The following is a 15,839-nucleotide window of genomic DNA, read 5'->3' on the forward strand; positions in this document are numbered from 1 at the left end:
ACAGAAGTGAAGTAACGATAAAACAGAATCTAAGAATAAATATTACAGTAAAGGTACAAAATAGTTCCCATGACGTATTACTACGAACAAACAACAGTGTTCCCTGTATACATCGTAAATGAGTACATTTTATTTTATAATTAACACTAAAAAAAGAAAATTGTTTGCAAATGAATAATCGCATTCCGAGTTGATCTACAGCGTACATCTTTGAAAGCGATCCGGAAAGCTGTACTTCTCATTTTTAAACGTCGCCAAAATCACGATATCCGATACCCGTGCATTCAAAACGACCGCACGCAATCGAGAACAAAAGTTCTCACAGAAGCTTCTTCATTCCCCCGCAGTGACGTCTCCTGTCGTTTCGCGGATCGAGCGCAATTATAGAATTAAAGAAAAAAAAACAAACAGAAAGGCCCACGCGAGACAATGAAACGGATAACGAAACAACGGCAATTTATGTTTAAACAACGGGGGTATTCTATCGGCGATTTGCCAGTTGTACCGTCGCCATTATCCGGCTCGTATTCGCGTGACAGAAACTGCCATTTGTACGGGCCGCGAGCGGTCGACGGGGGATGCTTTTGTTTCTATCGGTAAGGGCTCTCTGTCAACACAGATGAGCACGTAAAGTTTACAACGTTCGTTTTCCGTCTAGCGATTCTCCTTTTCCTCTATCGAATACTTAGGAGATACTAGGATCGCTCAGCATTAACAACAACAACGGAAAGGAAAGCAGAAAAAGCAAAAGCCACAGCGTTTGCGATCCTTCGAATAACGTTCAACTGTTGCCCAGAGACAGGATTTATCTTTTACAAGAAACTGCTCCGCTCCGGGCGTAACCGCGAGACACGACCCGATCTCGCCCACGGAAATTCCGTGAACCGGAGAGGGTTGACGCACAATACAGTCACGTTACATTTCAAGAGGGAGGTTTCCTTCGGCTGCGTCGGGGTCAAACTGACAGAGCGGATCGATTTATCGGAGACGAGACACGGCGCGGTGCCGTGTCGCGGGCGGAACCAGTACCCGTCGAAGGGAGATCAATGGATGCCACACCGCCGATGGTCTCCGCACGTTTCCGAATTGGAAAATAACGCACGACCTCGCATGAGCGGCCCTGTCCAGCTCGTAAACGCTCGCCAGGAGCTTCTGTTACCTAAAGCCAGGTACAGACACGTGCAACGCGCATTGCAGAACACTCTCGAAAAGGTCGATTTTAATGGGTCGTGCAACGTCAAGCCGAACACGAGCATTCTGACGCGCATCGTAAAAAGTATCAGACGGAATGTCTGTCTGTTATCATGCCTACCCAAACATTAATTACTGTGTTAGAAAAAAGTAAATTATATATGTATGCCAAGCGTATAAAAAAGTAATTTTTAAAGAGTTACAAGCCTACTTTTCTATTGCATGTGACTCGAGTGTGGACGGGATTTTAGCTGCGCGTGTTCGTGCTCGCTGTTGCACGTGTCTGGACCTGGCTTAACGTTACCGTTCCACGTCGCGTGTCCAATTGAAGATCGTCTGTCACGCCGACGACTCTATCTCGTCGTGGAACGGTCCACGTGAACCGGGAGGGGACTCTGTGTCGACCTTTAGCCGTCCATTCTTGGGAAACTTGTTTCACGTGCTTCACGCGACTACGAGAGCTTAAACTTCACAATCCGGACCTTGAGTACGATTAAGTAGTTTCATTGTCCGGTTAGATGATAGGTTATAGGGTGGCCTCTTTAGTTCGATGATTGTCTTTTTTTATTCCAATGTCTTAGTGTTACATTAATCATAGAGACAACGACAAAGAATAATTTTTGAACGTCGAACGATGGCTTTGACGAAGAGTTTCCTTTGATACCATTGGACGCATTCCACGCGACAACCATACACCATAAAACACTGCGTTTACAATTTTGAGAATAGGACGACAGTTTTATCATTTATCGCGCACTTAAGGAACTGCATTCCGACGATAACTGGCATTCTGAATCGAACAAGACGATTTTCGACCCTATCGCGGCGGCGACGCGACGCAACCACGTATCACGAAGTTCAGAGCTCTCGATTACTCGTCCCATTTTGTGGGCCATTTAATTTTACGCGCCAAGGTTATGGTGGCAATTCGCGACGACCGGATAAACCGAAAACGCGACTGTTCTCCAACAGACGATTTTCAGGGACTTTCAATCATCGAGTTTACAAAAAAATTTGCCATTTATATCAGTTGCAGGAAAAAAAATACGATTACCATTGCTGACTAATTAACCGATGGAGGATTGTTAAATGCAATCGAGTACGATCTCCTTTTTGTAGGTTCGTTTTCTTTCCAAGATTCCCGGCAGTAAACTGACTTTAACGATTCTGAAAGAGAAAAACGATCGACCAACTTCTATACGCAACCCCGACAACGTTCGTGAACATATTACGACATCGCACGAGAACGTTTTTAAAACTTGCTCGACATTAGACGCTTCGTTGTGCAACAATAGCCTTTCTTTTATTGGCCATTACCCGGCCCGACTGTTCCGCGGCGTAGGTTAATCCGGAATATTTTAATCGCGATTCGCATCGAACCCGGCAGTCTTTGTCGCGGACGCGAAACTCGCTGAAAACCTCCCTTAATATCGCGATAACGTTTATATGCGTGCAAGAGGCTGCCACGAGCTCCTTTTAAGGGCGTGCCCATAAATTTCCAAAGTACCCGTAAAATGATTATAAACGACCGAAGTTATCCTTAACTGTGCGCAGACGTTGATTTAACGTAGACTTTACGTGTCTAAAGGCCGCGGATGTATATTGTGTTGCGGTTAGCTTAGAGGGAAGTTCCTATCCCTAACGAAGTATCCTTCGGGACGCATAATTCCGACGATTCCGTACCGTGGGATCAAAAATCGTATACAACGTGGACCATGAAATACATATTTGATGTCCCGTTGCTCGACGGTATGTATCCGTATCTTCGAATTTACAACCCAATGAACAATGTTTGTTCTGGAACACGGTGTTCCAGGAATTGGTTTATGGCATCGATGAGGCGAGTGAAGGTTTGTAAAGACTTTGTCCTGCACATTTGGTCGCCAAATGTGCACGGTACGAAATTCTTTTATAATACCAGCAGTTTTAGGCACCCTCGCGCCAAATTAGTTACCGCTCCATGTAATGAACCAGGGCTTTCCGAAGGGTAACGGGACGCTGTTGTTGTTCGTCCCTTGGCTCGCAGGGAGCATCGCGTACGATACCTGGAGGAAAGTCCCCAACGTTGCTAAACTGTCGTCCACCCTGGCGGGCATTTACACTTCCACCCCCACGAAGAAAGGCGCTGAGGGCACACTGTGAGAGTGAGGGGCAAGGCGCTTCATCGAGGAGGCCTTTGGTCTTATGAATTTTTACCAGAATCAATCAGTACTCCAAGGGAGAAACATCGATCTCATTTGAACAGTCAGTGTGACTTCTGCACAAATAATCGCTAAGGCTCAGTCTGAAAGACCAATGTAATAATTGTTCATTTGGATCTAGTTGAATATTAACAACTTTTATCGTTGCACTTCACTCTTTGCATGTCTACAATTTTAAACATATTTCTTTGTATACTTCATTATTCACCTTCTCACATTTAACTTCGTATTTTTTATAGTGTTCTCTTCTGCGCGTAATAAAGACGTGTTATTATTACTTTTTTCTAAAAGAAGTCCCAGTTGTAAAAATTGTTTTCGATATTTCCGGCTTTTTTTTTTGCACGAGTATTCGCTCCCTCGTCGGATCTGCCACAAATGACAGACCACTCTCCGTAACCAATAGGAAATCGTCCGCTGAAAAGAGTGAAGGAGCAACGTTCAAAGGTTTCGCTCGAGGATCAACATCGACTCGAAAAGTTTCGGTCGCTAAGAAGTCCTCGAACGTTTTTAACGAGCTTACGAATCTGCGTCTGTGAGTGTCCGAGCCTAAGGCAAAGTAATTTTGCTGATAAAGTAAGATCAGTGGAATTGAGTCCCTGGGCCCCTCCTCCGAAGCGTTTCCTCCACCTTTTTCGTCCGGGGAACATCGAATCAGCTAAACTCCTGTTAAAGTCTGTAAGAACGGTAAGGTTAATCGCCGGGACTGTTTCGTTAATAAGGTCCCTCTCGCGGTGGCCCTTGGTAAAGATGACTCGCGGTAAAATTAATGTGTGACCGCCGTTTAAAAAAAACTTTCGCCCAAAGGATCCTTTAACCCTGCCCAGGAAAGGTTAACGAGCCCGCTAGCGCGTAGGAACATTGTTGCGGTGATCCTCGAAAGAACGTCCTCGGCCCGAGACGCTATCCCGTCGAAATCTAATTTAAACTCGGCTATCCCCCGATGCGATCTCGTTCGAGGGATGTTCGGAGGATGGCGATTATAAAAATAGCCGTAACTGGTCATAACGGTGGGGGAAAAAAAAGGAGGAAAATTCGTCCAAGGCCCGACCGCGCGCACCTTAACGAGCCAACTATTACGTTGATTAGTTAGCAGCGGGACAGCAATTAACTCGCGGTACATGCTCGAGAAATAAATGACTTTGAGATTAATATGTCACGAGATTAACGCAGGAGAAAGAGGGGAATGATCGATAACTTTTCCCGAGTTTAGGTCTTTTTCTGCCGTTCTGTTACTTCTGGCGGGGTGAACAGGCGACAAGGAATCTACAGGGTGTTCGAGACTATCAAAAAAACCACACGTATCGCCTCCATATTTCATGTAACGGATGATATTTAGCACTTTCATGATCAACACTGTTTGTATGTGACTTAGAATAATTGCTTGCCTTGAGATTAGTTGTAATACAAAAAAAGAAGTAGTTTGTAATAGAGTATACGTTTTATATTGACACTTTTCAAATTATTATTAGAAATAAGAGTAGTAAAAACCTAGTGAACTAAAAGATCCCTGAATAACATTGAAATCTTCCTGTAAGGTGTTAAGAGACGCGAGGTTGAAATGTCGCGAGGTGTAAGCGTCGTTGCAAATGGTTTATAATGGCCTGTAATCTAGGACTTCCGTCGTCTTCAATAACAAAATGAGCACGGATGATGAAAGGGGAGAGTAGGAGCAGAGGTACAATGGCAATTTGTTCGTGAACTTCCGCGTGCCGCTGTTTCGCAACAGTTGTTCGCAGCGTCGATGCAACAACAGAAACTGCTCGCAGCGCGAACAGAGGATAAATTTTTATTTCGAATTTTTTACACGAATTTGACAGCGCGCTCGTAAAAGTGCGTTTTACACGGAACAGAATTCTGCATGCCCTATCGGCGATTACGAATTTTCGAAGCTCGAGCAGGGAGAACATAAAAAACCAATCGGCCGAAATCGCGTGTTCGTTCTCGTTCTATCTGCGCTAAAAAAATTTATCGCCTCTTAACGAACTCGTAATTACCTTGCTTCTGCCGCTCGATTCCCTCGCCGACGAAATTTCCTAGAAGGGGCTAAAGACGCGTGTAACCGAGAAATCTAGAGGATTTAGCTCGAATGGACGTTCTAACTCTTTCGGTAGTTCTCGGTTTTGAATCGATGGTTGGTTGTAAAGCAGAAATTGGGCACTAGAAAAGTTTCTTTAGAACGACGGGATGGGAGAACAGGAAGACAAAAATATTATACGGCATTCTTTCCTTGATGTTTTGCTATTCGAGATTAGCAACATCATTATAAAGCCTCATTTCCTTCCATTGGTTAATTATTTCTCTTAAGGTTATAAAAATTCATGAAATGTAGAAGAAGAATGCTTTCCTTGAAATTTTTAATTTTAGTTCCTGTCTGAATTATATTTTGATAAAACGAATTGTCAACGTGCATGTCAAATAAAAGATTACCCACACTTGAAGACAGACTGGTGGAGACAGACTAATTCGAACATAACTAGTACACAGAATATTGACATATTCATTCGACAATAAAGCTGAATGTTTTCTTCGAACACTCAACTGTGGACTCTGAAATGTTAATAACATTTTCGATATATTTAAAAATATTTAACTTTCTAGTATCGATAAGATTTTGAATTAACAAAGTATTTATCATTCGAACGGTTTTCAAGTTATATATTTCCTATCTCTGCTTCCAAAATACCAACATTCTGATCGTCGATCAGCTTCTTCCCTCGATCCTGCTTGGCTCCTTTTTACTTTCCATTTGGACCACAGCAATGTTCCCATTAACCGACTACCGGGAAACACGATTCTCCGCAATTCACGAGAAAAAATGGGAGAGAGAGAGTCAGAAAGGTATCTCTGGTTGCGCCGGTGCGCAACACGGATCCTATGATTAAGACAATTGCGGCTTACTCGCGATAAACTCGTGATTTCCTACTGCTCATTTGATAACTTAATATCACGGATTTATTTGCAAAATGCGTGTGATTGTCCTGTAATTTTTAATCAGTTGATACAATTTAGTAACACTTGAACTTTAATAAATATATCAAAACGCGATATACTATGTGTATGTATGGACGGGTTGCGTTCCCTCTAAATACTGAATGTACATAACATATCCTTAATCAGTGCTGAGTGTGTTCCGCCCAACGTTGATGTGCGTATTAGTTTGTTGGTGCGGTTCACTTTCTGATTGGTTACATGTATCCGGGTGGTGGAAGTAAGGATTTCTGGTCGGCGCATATTCGTGTAGATGCGATTATACGATAAGAACGAAGTGAAGCTTGGTCGTGTATTGTTTCTGGGATTCCTGGAAGTCAGTGTTGAGTTGTAATAAATAACTGGTTTAAGGTCAGTGGGTATCTCGCAACGTGTTTATCATCGCTGAATTTAAAGTAGAAAGACGGTTCTAGAATGATCCAGTTTCACCTGGACTAGGGTTACTTTACAAATATCCGAAATTCCGTTCACGTTCGCAGTCCAGCGATCAAAATCTAGAAGAAAGTGTATTCTCAGTCGAAGACGTGACAGCGCGAAGAGAATCTCACGCCGAGTTCCCCGAACGACGATCCCGCGGAAACGCAAAATTCCGGAGAAGGCTTAAACGTCCGAGGTTCGCATAAGGGACCGCAAGCCGCACAATTGGGCTCGGTGGACCGCATGCGGCACGCGAGACCGCACGGCGTGATCTAACGAGCCGCATTCCGAGCGTGGACCGCATAACAGGCCGCACGCGGCTTGTCCACGTCGGTTGCGCACCACTGCGTCCTCCACGCGCGCGCACCTGAGCTCCGGTATTCGAGGAAAAACGAAGCTGCCGATCAGGTGAGAATCGCCTTCGTTTCGTGGCCGATCAGCTATACACCCGACCCGACTTGATCGATCGACCCGCTGAACCGACGCGACGCGGAAAACTTGCTGAATCGCGTGAAACGATAACGACCGTGTCCGACGACGTGCAAGATTTCACTGGACAATTGCGTGAGTAATGCGTATTTTCGATTGCATGATGTTCTACAAAGGAAGGAACATTTTTCTAACAATAAATTTCGATGAAAGATGTTACAGTATGTAACAAAAATATTCAAACGAAAAAATGTAGGATACCATGGTTTATTTCCTTCCAAATTCATATATTTTTATTGCATGGCTATAATAGATGCAAATATTCTTCAAATTGACACGTGCTACAGCTTTTGTGATACTGAAATTATTATTGCACGCTTTTTGCAGCTGTGATCATACAAAGTATTTGTGCAATGTGTGGAACAATGCATAAATATTTGCAGTTTGATATTACGGAACGATATTTCCAAGTACATGATAGGCTTGACACGTTTCGCTTCTGCAAAGTTGAATATTCACGGTTTTGCGATTTTATGGATCTTTAAAGGGATGGATCTGAAACACACGTATGTGTATCTGCCATTATCGTTGTAGAAATACTAATTATCAGCAAATTAAATCGCAGATTCTATCATTTCATATAGAAATAAACAGCAAATTCCAAGAAGATAATCAACATAAACTAATATAATTGGTAATTACGCATTTTACTAAAAATTATCTCAATATCGGATTTTGAAGAGACATTAAACAGCTGAAATAAAATATAGTTCTAATGAGCATGAAATACAGTTAAATCTTATCAGAGAATTTACTGCTGTACACGTAACAATCTGACAGAGTTATGAAATTTTTAATGATTAATAACGCATACATGAAAACCTCGAAATGAACACAGAGGCAACAAATAGTCACCGAATGCAGGAAATGAAACGTCCATTTTTCCACGTCCCATTTTCAACTGAATACCCGATTTCGATGATAGAACGTCGGATAGATACGTGTTAATGAGAGGGAACCGATAAATCGGTAATAAAGAAACAGCCAAATATTAACAGTAATATCAAGAGAATCGAGGTCGTGGTACGGGAAAAATTAACGCTTAATTACTCACAGAAATTCGCTGGTTATCAGCATATTTAAAACACATCCATGACGTTTCGTAAAATGTGAACGATGGTAATGCGTACATTCCGAATGTCGTTAATTACTATTTGCAGTGCTGAATGAAATTGAAATTGAATCCGAATCTGGCTCACTGATCATCGAAAATGTATTACGTTTTTCGTGAAATTGTTATTTATTCTTCCCAAAATTTCTCTATTACTTTGATATCCGTGCCAAAACGGCACCTACTGTCCAATCTTGTCACGGGCCCCATGAAAATATACATAATCCCGACCAAGTGCTGTTTAATTTTAAATAAATGACTAATATTTAAATATCAATAAGTTGCACATAGGATCGAGTTGCAATACAGGTCTTCCTTGAGTGATCGTTTAACAAACTGATTATCGTGTAGATCACTATTTACTGGAGTTTGACTTACTAAGAGTGCCACAGAGGTTATCGATGACCGACAATGTTAGTGTTAATTAAATTTACGTCAAATGAATGGTAATAGTCCAGTTCCAAAAATTTCTTTCAGGGTATCAAGGGAAAATTTCTAATTTCCGTATTTCGCGATGCTGTTGACGATAACTTCATCTCGTAAGTGATAAATTCTCCATTGTCCCGGCTAGTGTGAACATACACAGCAAGAGTAATAGAGAAAAAAACACTGTACGGAAGAGCAATTTAACAAAAATGTCCAATTGGGTTCGACGTTTTGGGATCACCGGAAGCCTGGGCGGCATTTGTTACCGGAACTTTACGTCCGACTTAATTTAATTTCGCGAATTCTATATCACGCCGGGGGACGCATGTGCGCGACCTGTCTCCTGAATTTTCCTTCTTTCCCTGTTCTCCTAGCGTCCCTTTCTTCTTTTTTTCTCTTTCTCCCCCACACTCTCTCTCTCTCTCTCTCCCTGCCAGCGGGGACCGACAATTTATGTTTTTCGTTGGCAAGCCGGAGATTTACAGAGGTGGCCGGCGCGGTTCTGGAATTCGTGCCAAAACCATGCAATCTGCGTGATCGAAGCGTACAGCAACTTGTATCGTTCCCGCGGAATCGCTTTGTCATTCGATGACAATACTAGGCCGTCTCACCGAACGAATCTACGCCATCGTTTTTCTACTTATCGTTCCCGTAAAATCATTTGAGATATTCAGATAATTGGATAACTGAAAGCACTTCACTTCCTCTGAACGAAAATAAATACTACGAGATTTAGATGGAGAGATACGGACAATGCGGCGCCTCTTGAATTCCAACAACAAGCAAAAAAACTCAGTGTATGGCTATTTTTATTGATACGTAACATCCGTGATAAAGTTATTCGATGACATAGACGCAGAGTCATTCTGCTTCGAGATAACGAGCGCGACAAGTACACAAATTGGACATCAAGCGTTTATCTTCCCCATTACGTGAAGCAAATTGTCACCCTTGAATCGCCATTTATTCGGAGAATCTTCAGAACAAACGAATCTGCAAGAGTTTCACTTGCAGATCCGTCGTTTCATTATTTTTTCAACTTTTCTACATATAATCCACAGTGATCACTCCGCATTGTAATTCGGTAACGATGTTGCGGTGTACAGAATAAGTTTAAAACCGACCAATCAACTGTGCGTTTTTAAAATGTGGCTACCGTTAGAGAACAATAATCTCCAAAGTATTACAATCATAACTCATGAACTTCGTACATCAACCTTTCACATTATTCTATACTACCGCTTGTGTGAAAAATAAATCAAAGTAAAAGACGTACTAACTCTAATTAGAATAACCTCTCGGAAGCTGTACCGAATTAAAATTTATGTTTGTAATTGAAACGAGTTTGAATAACAACGTACTATTGTCAATTACACACACAACAGATTGAAATATCGAATACCTATCCCACAAAACTATCCACAGGTTTACCGAGATTTTCTGAAACGAGAATGACACGGAGATCAGAGTGTCAGAATCGTACATAATATGTGAACCAATTTCGTCGAGACTCTCTGTCAGCCTAAACGTAACGAATGTGCGACCAATTAAATTCAATCAGAACCGTTTGATCCGGCAACATGACAATGTGTTTTACGATTCCCCGTATCGCCGTCGAGTGAACGAAATATTTTTACGATTACTAAGAAACAAGAATTCCCATCACACGTAAGTACTTATATCCTCGTACTGAAAATCGCGCATGGAAAGCGACGAAAATCGCTGGGGAAAAAGGGCGAAGGTATTTCCGTGGATCGATCGACATTTCAGCTGTTTTGAAACGGGGTCATCGGTTCTGGAATTGACGCAATCGCTTCAGAATCTCGACTATCTCGATAATAGATGATTTCACAAGACCGTAACATTGCTGATACATGCACAAACAAATGCAAGTCACTGGTGAATCGAAACTGTCGGGAAGCGTGAAGCGGTTAATTGCGTCAATTACAGCAAGGATTCGGATTAATATACCACAATCTAAATGGCTGAACATCGAACATGAAACTGATATCTCTTGAAATGAAAAGTCGAATTGCATACGTCGAGAGTCGGTAGACTAAACAAAACAATAAAGCGTAATGAACCAGCTAGAACTAATTCGGAGTATAATCGTTCCAATAATGCACGTCATATTGTATTGGACATTGAAACAAACGGAAATCATTCCTACAAAATGAAAGTAAAAACTTTCATGGCCGAATCAATTATCGGCTATTTTCGCGACTCCATTTCACCAACTATCGCAATTGTAATTTACGGCTAATTAGAAGCCATTGGTCACTTGACTAGCTGACCTAGCCACAAATTATATGTATTATATGTATATTATACATATATTATATATATATATATATATATATATATATATATGAAAATAGCTCGGTGCCAGATATTGTACAAATCAATAACCTCCAGCGGTCGGTCTAATATAATTTAGTAAGACTATAGTACGTATAGCGAACAGTCTATACCAATAACGTGCACAGAGCAGTCATCGTTTAAAATTACATTTCATCTAAGTATTCGCAGCTATCGAATTCATCTCGCGTAACAAATATGATAAATTCATGCCACGATCTATAAAAATCACGGTATAATTACGATATTTGCCGTATCACATTATTACAGAAACCCTAGGAAATTATTTTATCTTCTTTGAAATCTGCAAAGTACCGAAATTCTGACCACTTTATCTCGATATCAATATTATTGTTAATTAAACGCACGCTCGTAATTAATTCTTTGTTAAAAACACGATAATATCTCCAAGAGGAAGTGGGATCTTTATTTAATCTGCGTTTTACCACTGAATCAATTGTCCTTTCATCGTCCCAGTCTGCACTGTTTCCTCGTACAGTTTCACATAAAAATAAAAAATATATAGGTATATATTATTGTTCACATTTTAAAGAACTCCCGGCACATATGACTCTATCACAAGAACGTAACAAAGAATTTATTTGCAATTGAGTAGCGAAAGCAGTATTTTGTGACATTTAACGAGTGAATTAAAGAAAGTAATATGAGTGTAACGTTTAGAACTTTAGAATGCGAAGTGATTTGATGTCGTAATAAGGTGTATGCAAACGTAATGGTTATTTTTTGATCGAAAACATTTATTAATATTGTGAATAATTTCTACAACATGCTTTCATGGAAATAGTTCCCTTTACATTCTGCTGCCATTTTTCTGGAAAAATTAGAATTCCACGTCGATAAAATAGAATATTAGTTGAAATGCGACGGCTATTACTTCTGTAGATGCCTGCAAACTGTGAAAAACCTGTCACCAAGAATATTTTAATCGAAAAAGTTTTCCAGTTCGAGCACAACCATATTACCAAAACAAAAAGAATCATCTCTTGCGGGACAATAGGTACCTACTGTAAATTACAATTTGTACTTAAAATCAAGAGAAGCGCATTAAACACAGATGTAAGTACCGCCAAAAACATGGTACGAATTTAATGAGATAATAGAATATTCAGAGAGTTAAAGGAAACCTCTTGCGAAAAAAGAAAGAGGACGGACCGGCTGCCAATCATGAAATCAACGGTTGCACGAGAAATGGACGGAAGGGGAGGGGGAGATTTTTGCAGAGAGGGGGAACAGGCTCCTACAACAGACTTATATGTACGTTCGGCAGGCTCGAGCTAGCCATTTGCGAACCGTGTTCGCTAATGCGACATCACCGGTGCAAGTGTTATTCAACGATCGCCGTCGGAGGGAAAATAGCGGCACCGTCGTTGACATTGTCCTTTCACTCGCGATTACACTTGCCCGAGATTTCCGGTCGAACTGATCGTAGAAAGAGTCTCGCAATCGAAACTATACACCTGCTCGAATTACATTCAAGACGGTGGATTCAGAGAAGACGATCGACACCTCCGACGTGGAAAAGAGGAACTGATGTCCGCGTCAAACCGGAATAGGTGCGAAGTACAGACGAGGAACGATAGCATCTCTGGAAGTTCAAGGCTGAAACCGTGAAAAAAAAGGTGACTGTACTCGACAAGCTGGATCCTTTGAACACGGACAAACTGGCCGTGGAGAGTGCGTGCTCGCCTGGATGAAGCTGCGCCGGATGACCGGTTCATACGGAAATAATTCAGGTGACCGATCGACAGGTACGCCCCCGCGTCCCATGGTTTTCCAATTCCCATCGGGACGCTCCCTGATCGTCGCTGGCGCGAGCGAACGGATCTTTTTTTTCTGTTTTTCCGGCTTTTTTTTGCTCTCCTCATAACGTGGAAACGGAAATTTTGGTGGACGATCGATGCAAATTTTAGACGTATGAAAAGGTAATGGGGAACGGAAAAAAGTACGCGCGAGTTGAAACGCGTAGTTTCTGTTAGATGGACGTGAACTGTGTGGTTTTAACGTGATTAACTTTTAAACTGTTATCAGTGGGGGAAAATGGAATTTCCTATACGGACTGAAAATACCGCCGGTGCTGTTTCCCTCGGCGTTAAAATGAGAACGGAGAGTATTTCACATTCTCAGGAATTCACTTCAGCTTTAACTATAAATTTCCTTGTCGCGTTAATTTTTTACACAAGATTCGGTAGATATTCGATGTCAAAATTAAAAAGATGAACAGTTGAAATTTCGCAAGCAGCCATCGTTAACGTTTCTGAAATTAGTTGAAATTGTTCGCAAATTATTGATAGATACGATCGCGAGGTTTTCGGCGGCGAAACGCGTTAGAATTGCGAGGAAGTTAACGTGGAGCGCGATATCAATTGCGCGAAAGTTGAATCATTTCTATTCGCCCGCCGGATGTGACGCGTCGGCGTCGGCGAGTTTTAATGGAAAGCTCGTTCTTGCAGGTAGCACGAAACGGGCGAAAAGAGGTTTTTAAAGCGGGAAGAGAGATAGAAAGAGGGAGAGATTGGACGTCTCTGTATCGGATTCGCTTACGGCAGACTTTAACTGTCACCCGATCTCTTGCGGTCGAACTAAATTCGACAGGTGAGTGAGCGAAACCACGGAACAATTTGTCCGTAAATCGTGATTTAATGAAACTCGGATGAAACGTTCGAGATATAAATTGAGGCCGCGCCAACGTGTTTGTCGAAGGGTATGGTTTTGAAAGTCGAGATTCGACGAGAAGTTCAAATATAATATTATTATTAGGGATTTGTGTTATCAGACAACGGGATATGTCGCTACAGCAATCTGAAAAGTATTACAATGATCATGTGAATTGATACGGTAGAATTCTTTAGTTCGAATCTGTGGGTGGTTGTAGAATATGTATTTCAGTGATGCTTGTCGGTACAGTACACATGCATGTGTATATGTATATCTCTTGTATTCACGCAACTTTTATCTCGCATTAACATTGACCTGATTCACACTCAGCACTTCCTCATTGCTCTTCAGTTTTTTCGCTTTCCCTATCTCATCTGTTCTCAATTTGAACGACACGCCATTGATTTCCGAATATTAGGTAAGTCCAGAAGGTAGTGGACTCTTTCAAAATTGTACCTTTTTATTAATCTAACGTCCATTTTATTATCAGGCCGAAGAAGTCAAGAAATCTCAAAAACTATCTATTATTGAAAATCTACTCTTGTGCCTGGGCTCGTACAACCTTGCTCAACTGATAGATTAGTACAGTGAAACGTTCGCAGTTTGGTAATATTCTATTTATGCACGACAGCGAACGAACAGTGAACAAAAATCGATCGGGATCGACAGCGATTCGCGACGAGGCCGGCTCCGACACAATATAATCCCCGTGAAACTGGCCGTGAAATCGAAATCGATTCGGCACTCGTCGGCTGCTGGAGAACCGGGAAACGGGGCCAGGGCGAATACGAAAGTCATTGACACGTTTCTACACACGCGTACACACACATTCACACATGCATACACAGACGAGACGCTGGCAAACGACGCTGACAGCTTTCGTAAGCGGAATACTTTGCCCGCTGCAACCGAAGACATCAGTTTCTTGAACTCCGTCGAGGTATTTTCGATTTCGCGTGTTCGCATTCGCGGAATTCGTCGCCGAACGGACAGTTCCAAACGGAGTGTATTGAGAGACAGACGGCAGCGTGCAAGAAAACATATTGGGCGGATTAATTTGTGAATAAACGACAGATCGTTTATCTCGAATGTCGGCCGTTTATCGCGGATTAGACAGGCAATCGCTGATCGCCCTTCGTGAATTTTTATCGGTCCGATAAAGGATACGTTAGACAAGTACCTTCGTATCTGATTTGGACGAAATTTCATGAAATTTGTTATCAAGATTGATAGCCTCTCTTATCAACGACTGAGAGAAAGAACTACCGGGTGCGTTGATCTTCTTGACAATTGAGCAAAGAGACTGAGCGACCTTGAACCAATGGATTCTGTACCGATTATGTAGTACGCGGTCATTGGTGCTTTACGAATCACCGATCGGTCGTAATTTGATTTTCTAATCGCGAACACATTCCTGAATGACGGTTGATCGAGGCGGACGGCAACGAAGTTGCGAGAATGTCGCGATAAAAAGTTGTCACGAACCACATGGCGATCGCGTGGGTTCGAGCCACGTCGTTACGTGAATCCGTTGCAAAACTCGTGGAAAAATGTTCTCTGATGTTCGTCGAAGCCAACGAGGTCACCGGAAATAATGCAAAGCCGCGCACGATAAGGGCAGTTAATTTCTACGGTTCGTATTCTAAAGCTGAATGAACGGAAATTGAATACAAAGTTTGTGACCTTGCGTGCAAAAGAAAAGACTGTCCGGTCGTTTCTAGCGCGATCGTGAAATATCGATAAATTCCAAGTGCTATAGTCGCGTTCGGACGTACAAGTTCCGCGACAATTCGCGATCCTCTAACGATGAATCACTTGATTCAGAAAAGACAATGAACCGATAGCAATATCGCAAATCACATGGTACATTCTTTCAAGATTAATCCCAAGAGTCCAACGATCTCACGGTAATTAATGATGATTATTCTATGCCAAAGCCACCCCAATAAACGTACATCGAAAGGAACAGATACGTGTATCTA

This window comes from Dufourea novaeangliae, unplaced genomic scaffold (assembly GCF_001272555.1).
Source record: "Dufourea novaeangliae isolate 0120121106 unplaced genomic scaffold, ASM127255v1 scaffold81, whole genome shotgun sequence".
In the NCBI taxonomy this organism is placed as follows: domain Eukaryota; kingdom Metazoa; phylum Arthropoda; class Insecta; order Hymenoptera; family Halictidae; genus Dufourea; species Dufourea novaeangliae.